This window comes from Falco punctatus, assembly GCF_963210335.1.
Source record: "Falco punctatus genome assembly, chromosome: 13".
In the NCBI taxonomy this organism is placed as follows: domain Eukaryota; kingdom Metazoa; phylum Chordata; class Aves; order Falconiformes; family Falconidae; genus Falco; species Falco punctatus.
Window position 1 is genome coordinate 25,432,318 of NC_137593.1, and position 13,251 is coordinate 25,445,568.

General features: G+C 41.8%; 1 long non-coding RNA gene across 2 annotated transcripts in view; it reads right to left on the reverse strand.

Annotated features, from left to right (window-relative positions):
• LOC308072673 overlaps positions 1 to 13,251 on the reverse strand; it is a 302,394-nt gene that overhangs the window by 149,017 nt on the left and 140,126 nt on the right. The gene's annotated exons all lie outside the window — the stretch shown is intronic.

Consider the following 13,251-nt stretch of genomic DNA (forward strand, 5'->3'; position numbering starts at 1 on the left):
AAAAGTTTTCGGAACCTTCTGGAAAAACACGTCCATAACATTTTTCAGACACCTATTTTGGCTACTGAAGACCTGAAAGGGAGAGGACTGCACAGCACTCATAGCATTAATACATGACCGGAATAATGTAACAACCGTCAAATATACATCAGAGAGATTTATGGAAATGGAACATTTAAGACAAAGACATTTGGCTGTGAAAATGCAAGACTGTTTGGAACAGAGGAATATTTTATTGAAGCAGATTGAATTAGCTATTTCAGATAACCTACAAACAACATTAGTATCCAGCAAGGACTCCCAGAGACTCCAGCAGATGTTGGGCAAGTTTTGCCTTTCAGAAAGGTCACTCTGACATCTAATGCTACACATACAGGGCAAGCAAGAAAATTCACCATATGAAATTTAAGAAAGAATCCCAGACCCAGAAGAACTGAGTGTACAGCCTCTGAAGCCTACAGAGTAGGGAACTGGATAGTTTCCATAGAAAATAAACCTCCTATAGCAGTAGCTTAAACAAGGAAAGTAAGATTAAGAAGAAAGATCTCATCTTAAAATACTGGCACCCATCTCCTCATTTTGGAGTCTCAGAGATAGCCAGTACTATGTTTTCTGCAGTATTTAATGTAAGATGCCTATCTCCAGTCCAGCTTCTTTATAAAATGCCAGTGCACCTTTGGCACAGTCTTGGGGGAAGACAGACCCAGTTCTGTTTTCAAAGATCCCACTCCAATCCATGAATGTTATACTCAAATAAAAGAAATCACAGTGGCTATGCCAGGCAGCCATGAAATAACAGATCCTTGAGGTGGTCTAAAGACAACAGAGAGAGAACAAGCTCTTTATTAGGATAACATAAAAATGGTTTTATATCATCCTATTTCCTTCACTCCTGCTGGTTGAAAGATCCACGTGTGCCTTTTAGAAGTGCCTTACATAATCTCACCCATAATTCTCTGGACAATTTATTACCAGAGTCCCAAGGATATAGCCTGACAGATTAGTACAAAAGAAACTGTATTGAATCCTCCCCAAGCTGGCTATCTTAGCCATCATTGTAAGCAGAGTGAAATTTAAAATCCATTTGCTTTTGTAGATGGAAAAAGTACCAGCTTATTCCCACATTGCTTTTAATGTTCAAAACAGTCACCTGGCTCTAGTTGATGAAAGCAGAGCAACTGGCAATTTTAGTGCCTTGGCAGAAATACATTGACAAGTTTTTCTGTCAAAACTCAAGTTACTGTTAGCATATAATCCATATGAGTGGTCTCTGTGGCAAAGATTAATTGGTGTGATTTCTTTGGAAAGATGGAGCTATGCAAAGTTTATTCAAAATATTCCCTGCTGGCTTTAAAGACAGGTGTCTAGTAACCTGAAGTAGCAAGGCAAACCATGTAAGAGAGAAGGGAAACCCAGAAAACTCAGTTTGGGAAAAATAAAGCAGGGCCCAGAAAGAGAAAGAGTTGCGATGCACAAAGCCACATGTCAGCTACAGCAGTTACCCTGGGACTGAACACTCTTGGGCATGCTTCACCCTACTGTCAACTTCAGCCTCAGCTGGGGAGTCTGCTGGCCAAATCCCACGTACTGACAATTAACAGATCTTTTCAATGAGCAGAGGTAATAACTAAGCCTCAAAGTTCACCCATAAGCCGCCTTTCAAATTTGTTGCTCACACAGAGATTTTTTCCCCCCCTTAGACACTTGTGACCACAGTCACAGAATCTCACGTCTGCCTTAAACCATCTTTTGCCCAGGGCACTGGAGCAGCACTGAGCCAGAGCTCTGCACCCAGCTCTGCAAGTACTGCTGAAACAGCTTAGGCAAGCTGCTGGAGTGTCAGCTTCGTGTCTCTGTACAGTGATGGGATATTCATCTTCTTGGTTAAGTGTTTTAAGAACTGATGAAAAATTAAGTGTAAGAGCTTGCTATCTCCAATGTTTGTGCACAATTAAGAACTAAAACTGGTGAAGAACAGAACTGCGCAGTACTCTTCCCATCAAGAGGCTCTCTTCAGTTACACCCTTCACAATAATAATAACCCCCCCTCAAAAAAAAGCAAAACCCAAAACAAACAAGCAAAAAACCCGAGTAAAAGCACCTCTCAGGAGCATCAGTGCAGAAGTAACCACCGACATCACAGATGAGGTGCCAAAATAAGACAAACCCAAGTCAGTAAATTCTAAACCCACATACAATATCAGAACAGATTTTTTTCTTTGCTGGTATGTTATTCATTAGTGCTGTAATTCTTCTGAGGAGCATGACTGGTTCTTGGAAGTATCCCTTATACTATCTTCCTTAAGATGTTACTGGAGGTATAGTAACTGAGCAGGATCAGGTCTGCCTTAGGATCAGTTCCTGAGAGCACACCTATTATTATAGCTTCTCAATGCCTGGCTACTAACAGGCTGGATGTTTTCACAAGAAAGCACATTGATTGATTATCTTAGAAAAGACAATTCAATGGAAATGTGATTTCACTCTCCCCTACCCTCAGAATGCAACAGGGAATAAGAATTTTCTAAAACGATCCTGCAGTGTGCCATTCTTGAATGTCCATCCATGCTCCAATTCCATCCATACCTTAGATTATAGTCTTTTCTTTTTTTAAGATGGCTGGAAAAATTGATGTTAAGAAAATAGGACAGATGATGAAACTGTCTACACTGCAGACTGCGGTACAACACTTTCCCATTATTTTAATTTGTAGCTTGTTAGGTTGCCACTGTCTTTAGGGATATAATGTTCTTCATCTCCCAAGACTGGCTAATTCTCCTCATGAAGAAGGGAACTCTTACAATCTGCTGCCCTGAGCAGATGAAGAAAAAAGGGGCGATGGCAGGGAACAATTTAGCTTTATTCTTTGGCATAATTTTCTCTCCTGAGGTATACAAGCTGCCTAAATACTTTGAAATACGTACATGCATATTTAGATGTATAGCAAAAATACCGCAGAAGGTGTCCAGATGGCAAGCCTTCCGAGCATGGTCCTACAGGTACAGATGAAGGAGGATTACACGGGGCTGTATTCTGCATGAACTTGTAGGGGTTCAGACACATGAAGATACTTTGATGGGTGGGCACTGCCATGCTGGCTGGGTCTGAAAATAATCAGATACATATTGCCCAGATGATGACTTGGCACTTTGCTCAGTCTTCTACTCGGGCAGACTCATGTTGCACAGAACATCATGGAAGAGGTTAGAGATCTTCTGTTCAACCTCTCCCTCAATCTTACAGCAAACTACTTAATTACCTTTACAAGCACAAAAACAGGAGTTTAAAGCATCTTTTCACCGGCAAAGGGCTATGATCTGTTCGATGGAGACTGTTTAGGAATAGAGCTGGTGGGCTTTAACAGTTGAATCCATAGCCACAGGAGAATGATGCATAGAACAATTTCATAAAAATATTAATAAGAAAATGCAACAGTCAAACCACAGTGAAGGATCAGCAGAGAGCAACAACCTAGAGAAGCCATGCCTGGTCTGATATGTTACATTGTCACTCAAGCCATGCAACTCAGACCTACCATCTTCTGACAGCTCTGCTACAGCAAAAGGCAGAGACGGTGTAATAAATGAGCAAAACTGTCTTCTTGTACCATCCCCCCATCCACTGAGCTGACAAAAAAGTAAACTGACTAAAGAGACAACTAGGGGAATTCCACCTCCAGTAACAAAAAGGAAAAAAAAAATCAAACCACTGTCTGACTTCATCAACAGTTTCCCACTCAATAATCCCCCTAGGGTGTTAGCTCAGCAGCTTTTCTTGGAAATAGGTTTCTTGATCTCGGAGAATATCCTGGGTTAACTCTTGTTTTCAAGAGGATCAGCTGCAATATTCAAAGTGTTGTGAGTGATGCATGTTGTGCTGAAGATAAAAGTGTGATTCATTATAATTACAAAGGCCATGCTCAGCGTGAAGTAGTGATCAGCTGGGATCTACCAGCAATCTGTTAGTACAGCGTACCTTCTGTGCTCACATGTATCTGTAGAGTTTCTCATTAAAGGATTCAGGCTGCCACAAGCCACCCAGTGAGGAGCAAAGAGCTTGCCCTCCCATAGAACAGGGCAGGAACAGAAAGAAAGACTCCTTTCCTCCTCTTCCACAGGAAAGGGTTCTCTACCTACTAGCAAGAATGATGCTTCCAGTAGCAATTAATTACTGGAAAACACGACAGTTATGCACTATGTTGGCACAAGTTGACTGACACAGGCTGAACCAATGTGACACGCTGTGTGGTAACATCAGGGCTTTATATCATCACATCACACCACCAATGAGTTTCATAGAGAATGGAAGGGACCTCTCACAGCTGAGGTTCTCCCCCAAAGTTTAAAAAACCCTGAGAAGTTATGGACTAAGTCTCCATGCCTCTGGTTTTACTAAAGAAACCTCTAAAGGAGCGGGAAAGGATATTCTGATATCTACTTCCCTCCTAGACACCGCCACATGAAAATATTAAATGCTGAACTGCTGCCTGAAACCCTGGAAAACAAAAAAGAACTTTGTAATTTCAAGGAGACTTGGCTTTTTTCCCATGCTAAGAATAAAAGGTGTTCTTAGTTGTTCTGAAGGTATTGACCCATCAAGGTATCAAGATCTCCTCAAGAGTATCAAAGTTTTATAAAATAAATTATTTCTGCATCAAACTGAAAACAGGCTCTGAAATTTAGAAACTCACTCCCAACCATAACAGAACTCAGATGTGTCATGCTTCTCCCAATTAAACCTACTGAAAGCTAGGCATAATTAAAAAATAACACAGTTTAGGATTACTGCTATTTTTACCCCAATTATTTAAAGTGGATGTTACTTCACAGTAAGGACTGACAAAAAGTGTTTTACTGTACAGTATTTCACGTTGAACTGCTCTTTTATAATGCAATTTCTTACAGTTTTTAATGCTAATGTGGTCACAGACCTCAGCTGCACTGATAGAGGGAGAGACAGAGGAACAGAGGAAGGAGGAAGGGGATTAAAAGTACTTTATAACAGTTTGATAGATCACAAGCACCAAGTAACTGAATTTAAACTTCAGCAGCTAGGAAGTACAAAATGACGGAGTTTAGGAAATCTGAGTACTCTGACTCTGCATTAAAAAAAATAGTATGGGTGGACCTTTTGAATTTAGTATTTAAAAGTTCTGTGCAAGAATGAGAACTTGGAGGAAACCTGCATGATATCGCCATAAAAAGACACTTAAATGTCACATTATGCATACCTGTCCTAAGAAGCCAATAAAATTTTTCATATCTTTGAGACAATGCAGAAACTCCCTAAAAGTACTATGAAGAACTGACAATGTCCTTATACTTTACTATATACTTAATTTTTTTGGAGAAAGCTTTAGGGTCTTTGAGGCTGCATTGGTTGAATATGTGCAGAACATGTCCACCTGCACTTGTATTGTAGAATTATTTGAAAGCAACTTGTACCTTATCCACTCAAGTATGCCTTACACTAACCTAAGTGGCAGAGACATTGTTAGTACAACTGGACTGAGTGCACAAAGGTGAAAAATAGCAGCGCCACAAGATCCACTCCTGCACTAGAACAATGCCACTCCTGCGGCGCAGTCTTGTCCATACTCACAATAGGGTATGTTGGCCTTGTTTCAGGTGAAATCCCACAGAAATTCTTTTGTGAAATATACATACAAATTACCACTTGTCTGAGTACTATTAATGTTTCTTTCATACTTGGATCCCTAACCAGAGGCCTGGCTACAGAACCATACAGCAACACAGGTGCTGAATAGCTGCCAAGGAGGGGAAGAGGAAAAAAAACCAACCAAGAGAGTCAGCCAGAATGCCATTGCACCATTTTCTCTTTTTCCTGTGGATTCCCAGGTGGTAGTTACATACCACCATGCTTTCAACAGCAACTGATGCAACTTGACATTTTCTGCTCTGTATTGGGGTTGCATGGCAAGGTTTTGGTAGCAGAGGGGGTGCGACAGGGGCGTCTTCTGTGAGAAGCTGCCTGAAGCTGCCCCCATGTCTGATAGAGCCAATGCCAGCCTGCTGCAAGATGGGCCCAGCGCTGGCCAAGGCCGAGCCCATCAGTGACAGTGGGAGCAGATCTGGGATAATGTGTTTAAGAAGGGGGAAAAGTTCCTGTGTGATAGCAACTGCAGCTGAAGAGAGGAGTGAGACTATGTGAGAGCAACAGCCCTACAGACCCCCAGGTCAGAGCAGGAGGGCAGGAGGTGCTCCAGGTGCCAGAGCAGAGGTTCCCCTGCAGCCTGAGGTGAAGCCCATGGTGAGGCAGGCTGTGCCCCCTGCAGCCCGTGGAGGTTAACGAGGGAGCAGGTATCCCCCTGCAGCCCGTGGAGGACCCGATGCTGGAGCAGGTGGATGCCCAAAGGAGGCTGTGACCCCCTGGGCAGCCCCGGCTGGAGCAGGTTTGCTGGCAGGACGTGGGGGCCCACGGGGGACCCAGGCTAGAGCAGTCTGCTCCTAAAGTCTGCACCCCGTGGGAGGGACCCACGCTGGAGCAGTTCATGAACTGCAGCCCGTGGGAAGGGCTCACATTCGAAGAGTTCATGGAGGACTGTCTCCCACAGGAGGGACCCCACGCTGGAGCAGGGGAAGAGTGTGAGGAGTCCTCCCTCTGAGGAGGAAGGAGTGTCAGAAGCCATGTGTGATGAACTGACTGCAGCCCCCATTCACCATCCCCCTGCACTGCTGTGGGGGAGGAGGTGGAGAAAATTGGGAATAAAGTTAAGCCCAGGAAGAAGGGAGGGGTGGGGGGAAGGTGGTGTTAAGATTTGGGTTTATTTCTCATTACCCTTCTCTGATTTGATTGGCAATAAATTAATTTTTTCCCTGAGTTAAGACTGCTTTGCCCATGATGGTAATTGGTGAGTGATCTCTGTCCTTATCTTGACCCATGAGCTTTTTGTTAAATTTTGTTTTCTCTCCTCTGTCCAACTGAGGAAGGGGAGTGATAAAGCAGCTTTGGTAGGCACCTGGTGCCTGGTCCAGCCAGGGTCAACCCACCACATGTTCCCAACAGTCCTTTCCAACAGAGAACTGCAGGAAGGTAGGACACCACGGTACATCAAGATAGAAATCAGTATGTCCAATTTATGGCAGTCCTATCAAACTGACACAAAAATATAAATCCAGATCCCATGAATGACTGAAATGGACTCATTCCAGGGCACAGCTCCTCATCATTTCTAAATCCTAACTAAGGAATATAATACAATATTAATCTTGCTGTGCTATCTTGCAATGTACTGTGTTGTCTGAAATATGGTGAATAGGATTATCTGACTTGCTTTCCTGAATTTTTCACAAAACTGATGTTTCTCAAGATGCTCTTTCATACCAGTCACATTTCCAATAATGCACAAAAGAAGATGAAGCTACAAGGTTTTTCCTCAAATGGCAATCAGCATATCTGTGCTATTCCATCAGATATCTGCAAAGGTTGTATGCGCAAATCCTGTTTGAACTGATCCCCCTCCCCACCTCGCTTCAATCAGAAGAAAGCTGAGAAACAGTTAAATTTGCACTCTGTTGCAAAGTCTTGTATCTCTGTCCTTCACAGTGGCACTGTTGCTTCCCCAGTAGCAGCCTCTTTCCTCCACCTTTCCTGCCAGAAAACTCTAGAAGTTCCCAGTTAAAGGGAGAAAGGCAGGAATCAGAAGCTTTGCAGGAAATCATTGGAACACTTGGCATTGCCTGAATCAGAAGGTGGGAAAGGCAAATTTACAGTCAGATGCCAGCCAAACAACAAGAAACTACAAATGAAAACTGAGGAAAAAGGTATTTCAAATGAAATTCTGCCCCCCCCCCCCCCCGCCACGAGTACCTCATCTTAGTACCATAGCTCAAACAGTACAACCACGAAACAGGTAGATTACAGTTCATCTGATGATGACAGTCCCTGCTTTCCAGCTACTGCCAAGCACTAGAAGTAACTACACCAAATACTTTTCTGAAAGTAACTTTGCCAATCACTGTACCTTTTACAAGAAGATGAGAAATGCAAGGCAGCAGTGAAGCAGGCTACCTGGTCACACTTAGAGTACTTATAACAGACAACCATCCTATTATTATACACACTGAAAAAGACTCTTCCCTACCTGTATCCCTCAATCACTTTCATGTCTTGTTTTACTTTAAAAATGGAATATTTCCCTATAAAGGGAAACTGGAAAATTAATGAACACAGCATGATCCACTTGTGATCTCTCTAGCTTAACAATAAAGCTATTCTTAATACACCAGCTCCTTTTTGCTGGACACTAACTGTCATTCCTTTAAGCCATCACATTCATGTTGTTTACAAGCAGATTCAATAACTGGCTGTATGTCTCATTCTACCATATAGCCGATCACACATATTCTGTTCTGCTAACTGAAATCCTTACTGCAAAAGGATTCTAGATGGCATATATAAACACCCTGTGATTATCATGGAGATCCAAATAACAATCTCTGAACTATATTCCAATGCCTTGAAAAATCCTTACTAATAAGTAACTTCAGTATTTTCTCCAATACCGTTCAAGACGTGCATGAAAACAGTGCAATAAGGCACAAAGTTACAGGCAGGTTTCAGTGGTAACTGACACAAACCAAATTCTCCCATTGGCTCCAAGCTCTGCAGCTGCAGAGCGAAAGGGCTGACTAGCGTTGTTGAAAGGCTTTAATCTGTGACACAGATGATTAACATTCATTATTATACATGCATAATTCTAATATAAATGTTCAAATATCTGCAACACAAGCAGATACATACAAATGTGACTATAACAAAGGCAAAAGATATATTTCTGTTTATTTGGATCTATGTAAGGTGTACTGACTTTCCAGAATGTTTGTGCAATAGTTCCCTGCAGATCCTACTGCTGATCTCTGAAATTAGTAACAAGCCACTATTGCTAAATCTGGGAGCAGGGACTCATATTCTGTGACAAATTTTTCAATAATCCAGAGATGTATTTATAGCTGTGTATTTCAGGCAATTGATAATTTCAAACAAAATTGACAAAAACATAGACTAACAATTTATCAATAAAGAAGACTATCATTTTTTTGAGCAAGAAAAATAGAGACAGGTACAAAGAAAGCCATCTTTATTTAGGTATCTGTAGACAGACTGTGTTTCAATCATAAGAAAAGGAGAATCTAAGTATTTGTGCTCAGAACATTTTTTGATGTTATATTCAAGACTTATGCCATAAGTTATCTGATGTGATGCAGTGTGGAGACCTCCCAGAAGTGAAATACTGATAGCACTGGACACATGCACTGGTTAGCTATTTCCCTGCAGAAGCTCCCCTGGAAAAGGACACGACTTTCTCCTGCTCCAACCAGAGAGCAAAATCTGTTACACAACAGCGTCCTGCATTTGAAGGGTAGAGGAGGATACATTTCGACTCATTCGGTCAAACTGTGTGAAAGAGAATTTACGGAAAAGAGCTGCTGTGTATGAACATCTATCTTCTGTCACTAGCATTTAAAGATGAAGATTTCAGTAAGTACACACCATAAATTGCCTGAGGTCCAAATAATCTGCTTCTAAAGTCTAGTTGTGCATGGTAACAGTTGATCCACAAGCAGCATTTGTATTCAAGATTTTTTTCTTATTCACAAAATGACATACTGACACAGGCTGTATTCCAGTTCTGATTGTATCTAATCTGGAAGTATATTAGAAACAATTTTGGGTTGTGCTTTTGAAGTTTCTATTACTTCTGGTAGTAAATCTTAATGTCCTTATCTTTACCACAATGTCCACACATGACAAATGAACACAGATTGTTCAGAGAGATTCGCCAGCCCTGAGCTTTCACGCCTGCTCACCTCTCAGTCCCCTAATTTGCTGCACACATTTTATAGAGCTGTACTGGTTTGGGGGGTGTGTGTGTGTGTGTGTAGAGGGGAGGAAGTTCTCAAGCAGCTGCTCTGAACGAGGGAGCAATGACACAGCTAACAGATGGTGCCCACCTCCACTGCCAGCGCAGGCAGCTCTTGTCTCTGGGTAAGAGGGGAGAGGTACTGCCCCAACATAGCTGTTACCTATCTAAGAGTAATGGCAATGCTCCAAGCAAAAGAAAAGCAACCATTCTTACCTTGAAAGCAGACAATGAAGCAAAACATATCTTTTAATATCACCAACACCTCAAAACATCTGTGACCTCATCAAGGCTACAGCCTATAGTTTGAGAACTGATGTCCTAAGGTACCTGATACAAGGGGTGTGCTTGGCATTTGCTGCTGGTTTAGAAGAGAGGTGTAGGGCCACGAGGTCACTCTGCTGAGCCATTCCCATAGCCATCTCTCCCCAACCATTAGCACTGCTGGTACCTACAAAGCCCCATGTCACAGATACCTAGGCTCTATGGTGCTTCTACTACTCTGCTTTGCACCCAAGCCCTCTTTGATTGCAGTGGCAATTTGGTGTCCATTTCTTTCTGCCTGGTTCTTCTTAGGATACAGTGGGCTGTCAACCTTTGGTGCATGCTGTTCAGCATGCTCATAAGTGATTTGAAACAAAGTCAATAATGGTGAAACCTGGTGATGATACAAAGCTATCTGGGATATTAAAGATAAAGATGAAATGTTGCAAAAGGACCTTCCAAGACTGAACAAGTATGAAAACAATTAGGAAATTAAATTATACGTAATGAAATGTGAAGTCATACACATGGAAGAAAACAATCCTAACTTTACATACATGATTAAGGACTCAGAGCTACTACAGCCTCCTAGTACATTGAAGTAATCAGATTAAATTACCAAAAGGCAAACTCAAAAGCAGCCAAGGCAAGCCTCCCTCCCTGAACACTGTCAAGTATGGAATTCCCTGCTACAGGACACTGCAAATGCCATAAAGCTTACAGTTTCAAAACTGAGTATTTTCAACAGAAAAGCAATCTTAACGTGGATTATTGAAACCAGAAATATCATCTTTGGTACAGGAACACCCTGAGCTTGAAACTGGTGGAGGCTGGGAGACTATTCAGTCATTGGTGTGTTTTCATATTATCTTACAGCCTTCAGCCACTGGCCACAGCCAGAGGTCCAGTACTGGCCAAGGCAGACTCTGGCCCAGCCTCCTACAGCCATTATGTCTTTACTCTGAGTAGTCCTGCGGAACAAACCTAACGCTCTCTTCCTCGCTCTTCCCTCCTGCATGTCTTCCCCTCCCCTCTACCTTCCACTCTTAAAGCCTCACTATACAAGGCACATGTCCAACAGATTCTGGCCAAGGAAGTTTCCAAACAATTTACAAATCCTAACCAATAAAAGACATTAAGTGCATAAGGCTCTTTCACAACCTTTCCTCTTCTCTCATTGCATGAGGTTTTCTACATGTGTCTATAAAGCCACCTTTCCTCTTTTGCTTACTTACACAAAGAAGGTATAACAATCTTTCATTTTCATTTCCCAATTATCCATTTTCTGTGGCCTGTTAATAACTATAATAAGACACATTCAGCCAAGAACATCTAGTTAATGCATGGATGCAAGTTTTAAAACTGGCATTACTGTAAATGGTATTTCACAGGCACTGCTCATCCAAGCAGAGGCATACAAAAAGAGCAAGCCTACCCTTTTCTCGGTGAAGCAGACATAAAGTAATTTGAACACTTAAAGTGTTATATTTTAGAAAGATAACCCAGAGATAGCAAAAGGCAAGTTCTTAAAGGTGTAGGTGGAGATACAGCTGTGCATTTCCTGCTGTTATTAACACAAGTCATGTGGTTGAATCCCTGCATAATGCTTTGAAAATACAGTTGTCAACATGCTTCTATAGGAAAAATGTAATGATGGAAGGGGATCTCATAGCCAGCTGTCACATTTCTCAAAGACTGAAGGAATCTGTTAACGATTGAGCTCCCCCTGAGCTGGAAAAAAGGCAGAAATTTCTGACTCTTGTCATAATAGATCTATTTTTGAGACTGATCTTTTAGTTCTACTTTTAACAATCAAGAGTTACAGTTCCTAAGAAGAGTTTGTCAGGCTAATGAAACTGAGTTGATTAGGGCTAAATAATGGGGTTTTTATGTTCCATTGCTAAGGATGGGTCACTGAAGAGGCAATACACCCATTAGAGGTACACATTCTCTTAATTCCCTGATCCACTCTGCGCAAAGATCATCCCAGAGCTCCATGAATTGAATCAAGAGGAGTTACTCTGCTTCATGGCAGCCCCCTTTAGCAGGCCAGCAAGGAACAGCAGGACTACAATCACGTGTTGTTAGCCCTGTCCTTCAGTGAGCAAGCTCCTAAGAAATGGAGAAAAGAGTTTGTGCAAGCAATGAAAAGGTAATATTTTTGCAAGCAACCCTCGAATTTCTCTTGCATCTGCTGCAGGAATAATCAGCCCTGTGACATGAATGGAACGTGCCTACTATGTTCCAAGCCTGCACTTGGATGGGGAAAGGCACAATAATCCTGTCCAAAGCATAATGATGCAGACCAAGAGTGTGGCAGCCACACATGATGGAATACTGCTGGCCATTCTCCAACAGTCTATTTTTAAGTGAAAAGACAACATAAAGTATCAAATATCATGGAGTACCTTTGAAACCATTGTAACTGTGTTTAACAGGACAGCCTGAGCTACTGTGCAGTTATGATCTGAAGTAATACTACCAGAAATTCAAAACAAACGGAAATAAATGTAGCTAGTTAAGCTTTGTCCTGCTACAATCCCACTGCAGAAATACAAAGGATGCAGTAAACACAAAAACAGATACTCAGGGTCTGACTATGGATTTTTCTGACTTTGTAAACTTTACCTTTCAGTGGCTAATAGCAAATTTCTACTTACTTCTTTCTTAAGGAAAACTACAGCGTTTATTTCCCTGTTATACACTCCAGGAATCAGTGGTTGAGGGATTCCCAGAAGCTGGATCGGACCCTTAGGCTTCTTGTCACTGATGGAAACTCTCACCCCTGAACTTGTCACTTACTTTGCTAAATCCACTTCTAGTCTCCTTTATAGCCTCTGGCAACATTCCACAATTATTACTATGAAATATATGAAAAAAATACCTCCTCTTGGTTTGTTTCAAATATGCTCATACTATTGCATCAGAGGCACTTTCTGATCTCTGTACAGTAAGAAACTGTATAATTTCCCCATCACCATCTCCACAGCACTTGTGACAATGGAGACCTCTGTCCCACACTTCTGTATAGACAGCTGTCTCTGTCTATACACCTCTCCTAAAACATACCATGCTCCATGTTTCTGATGAGGCCTTTGCACAGC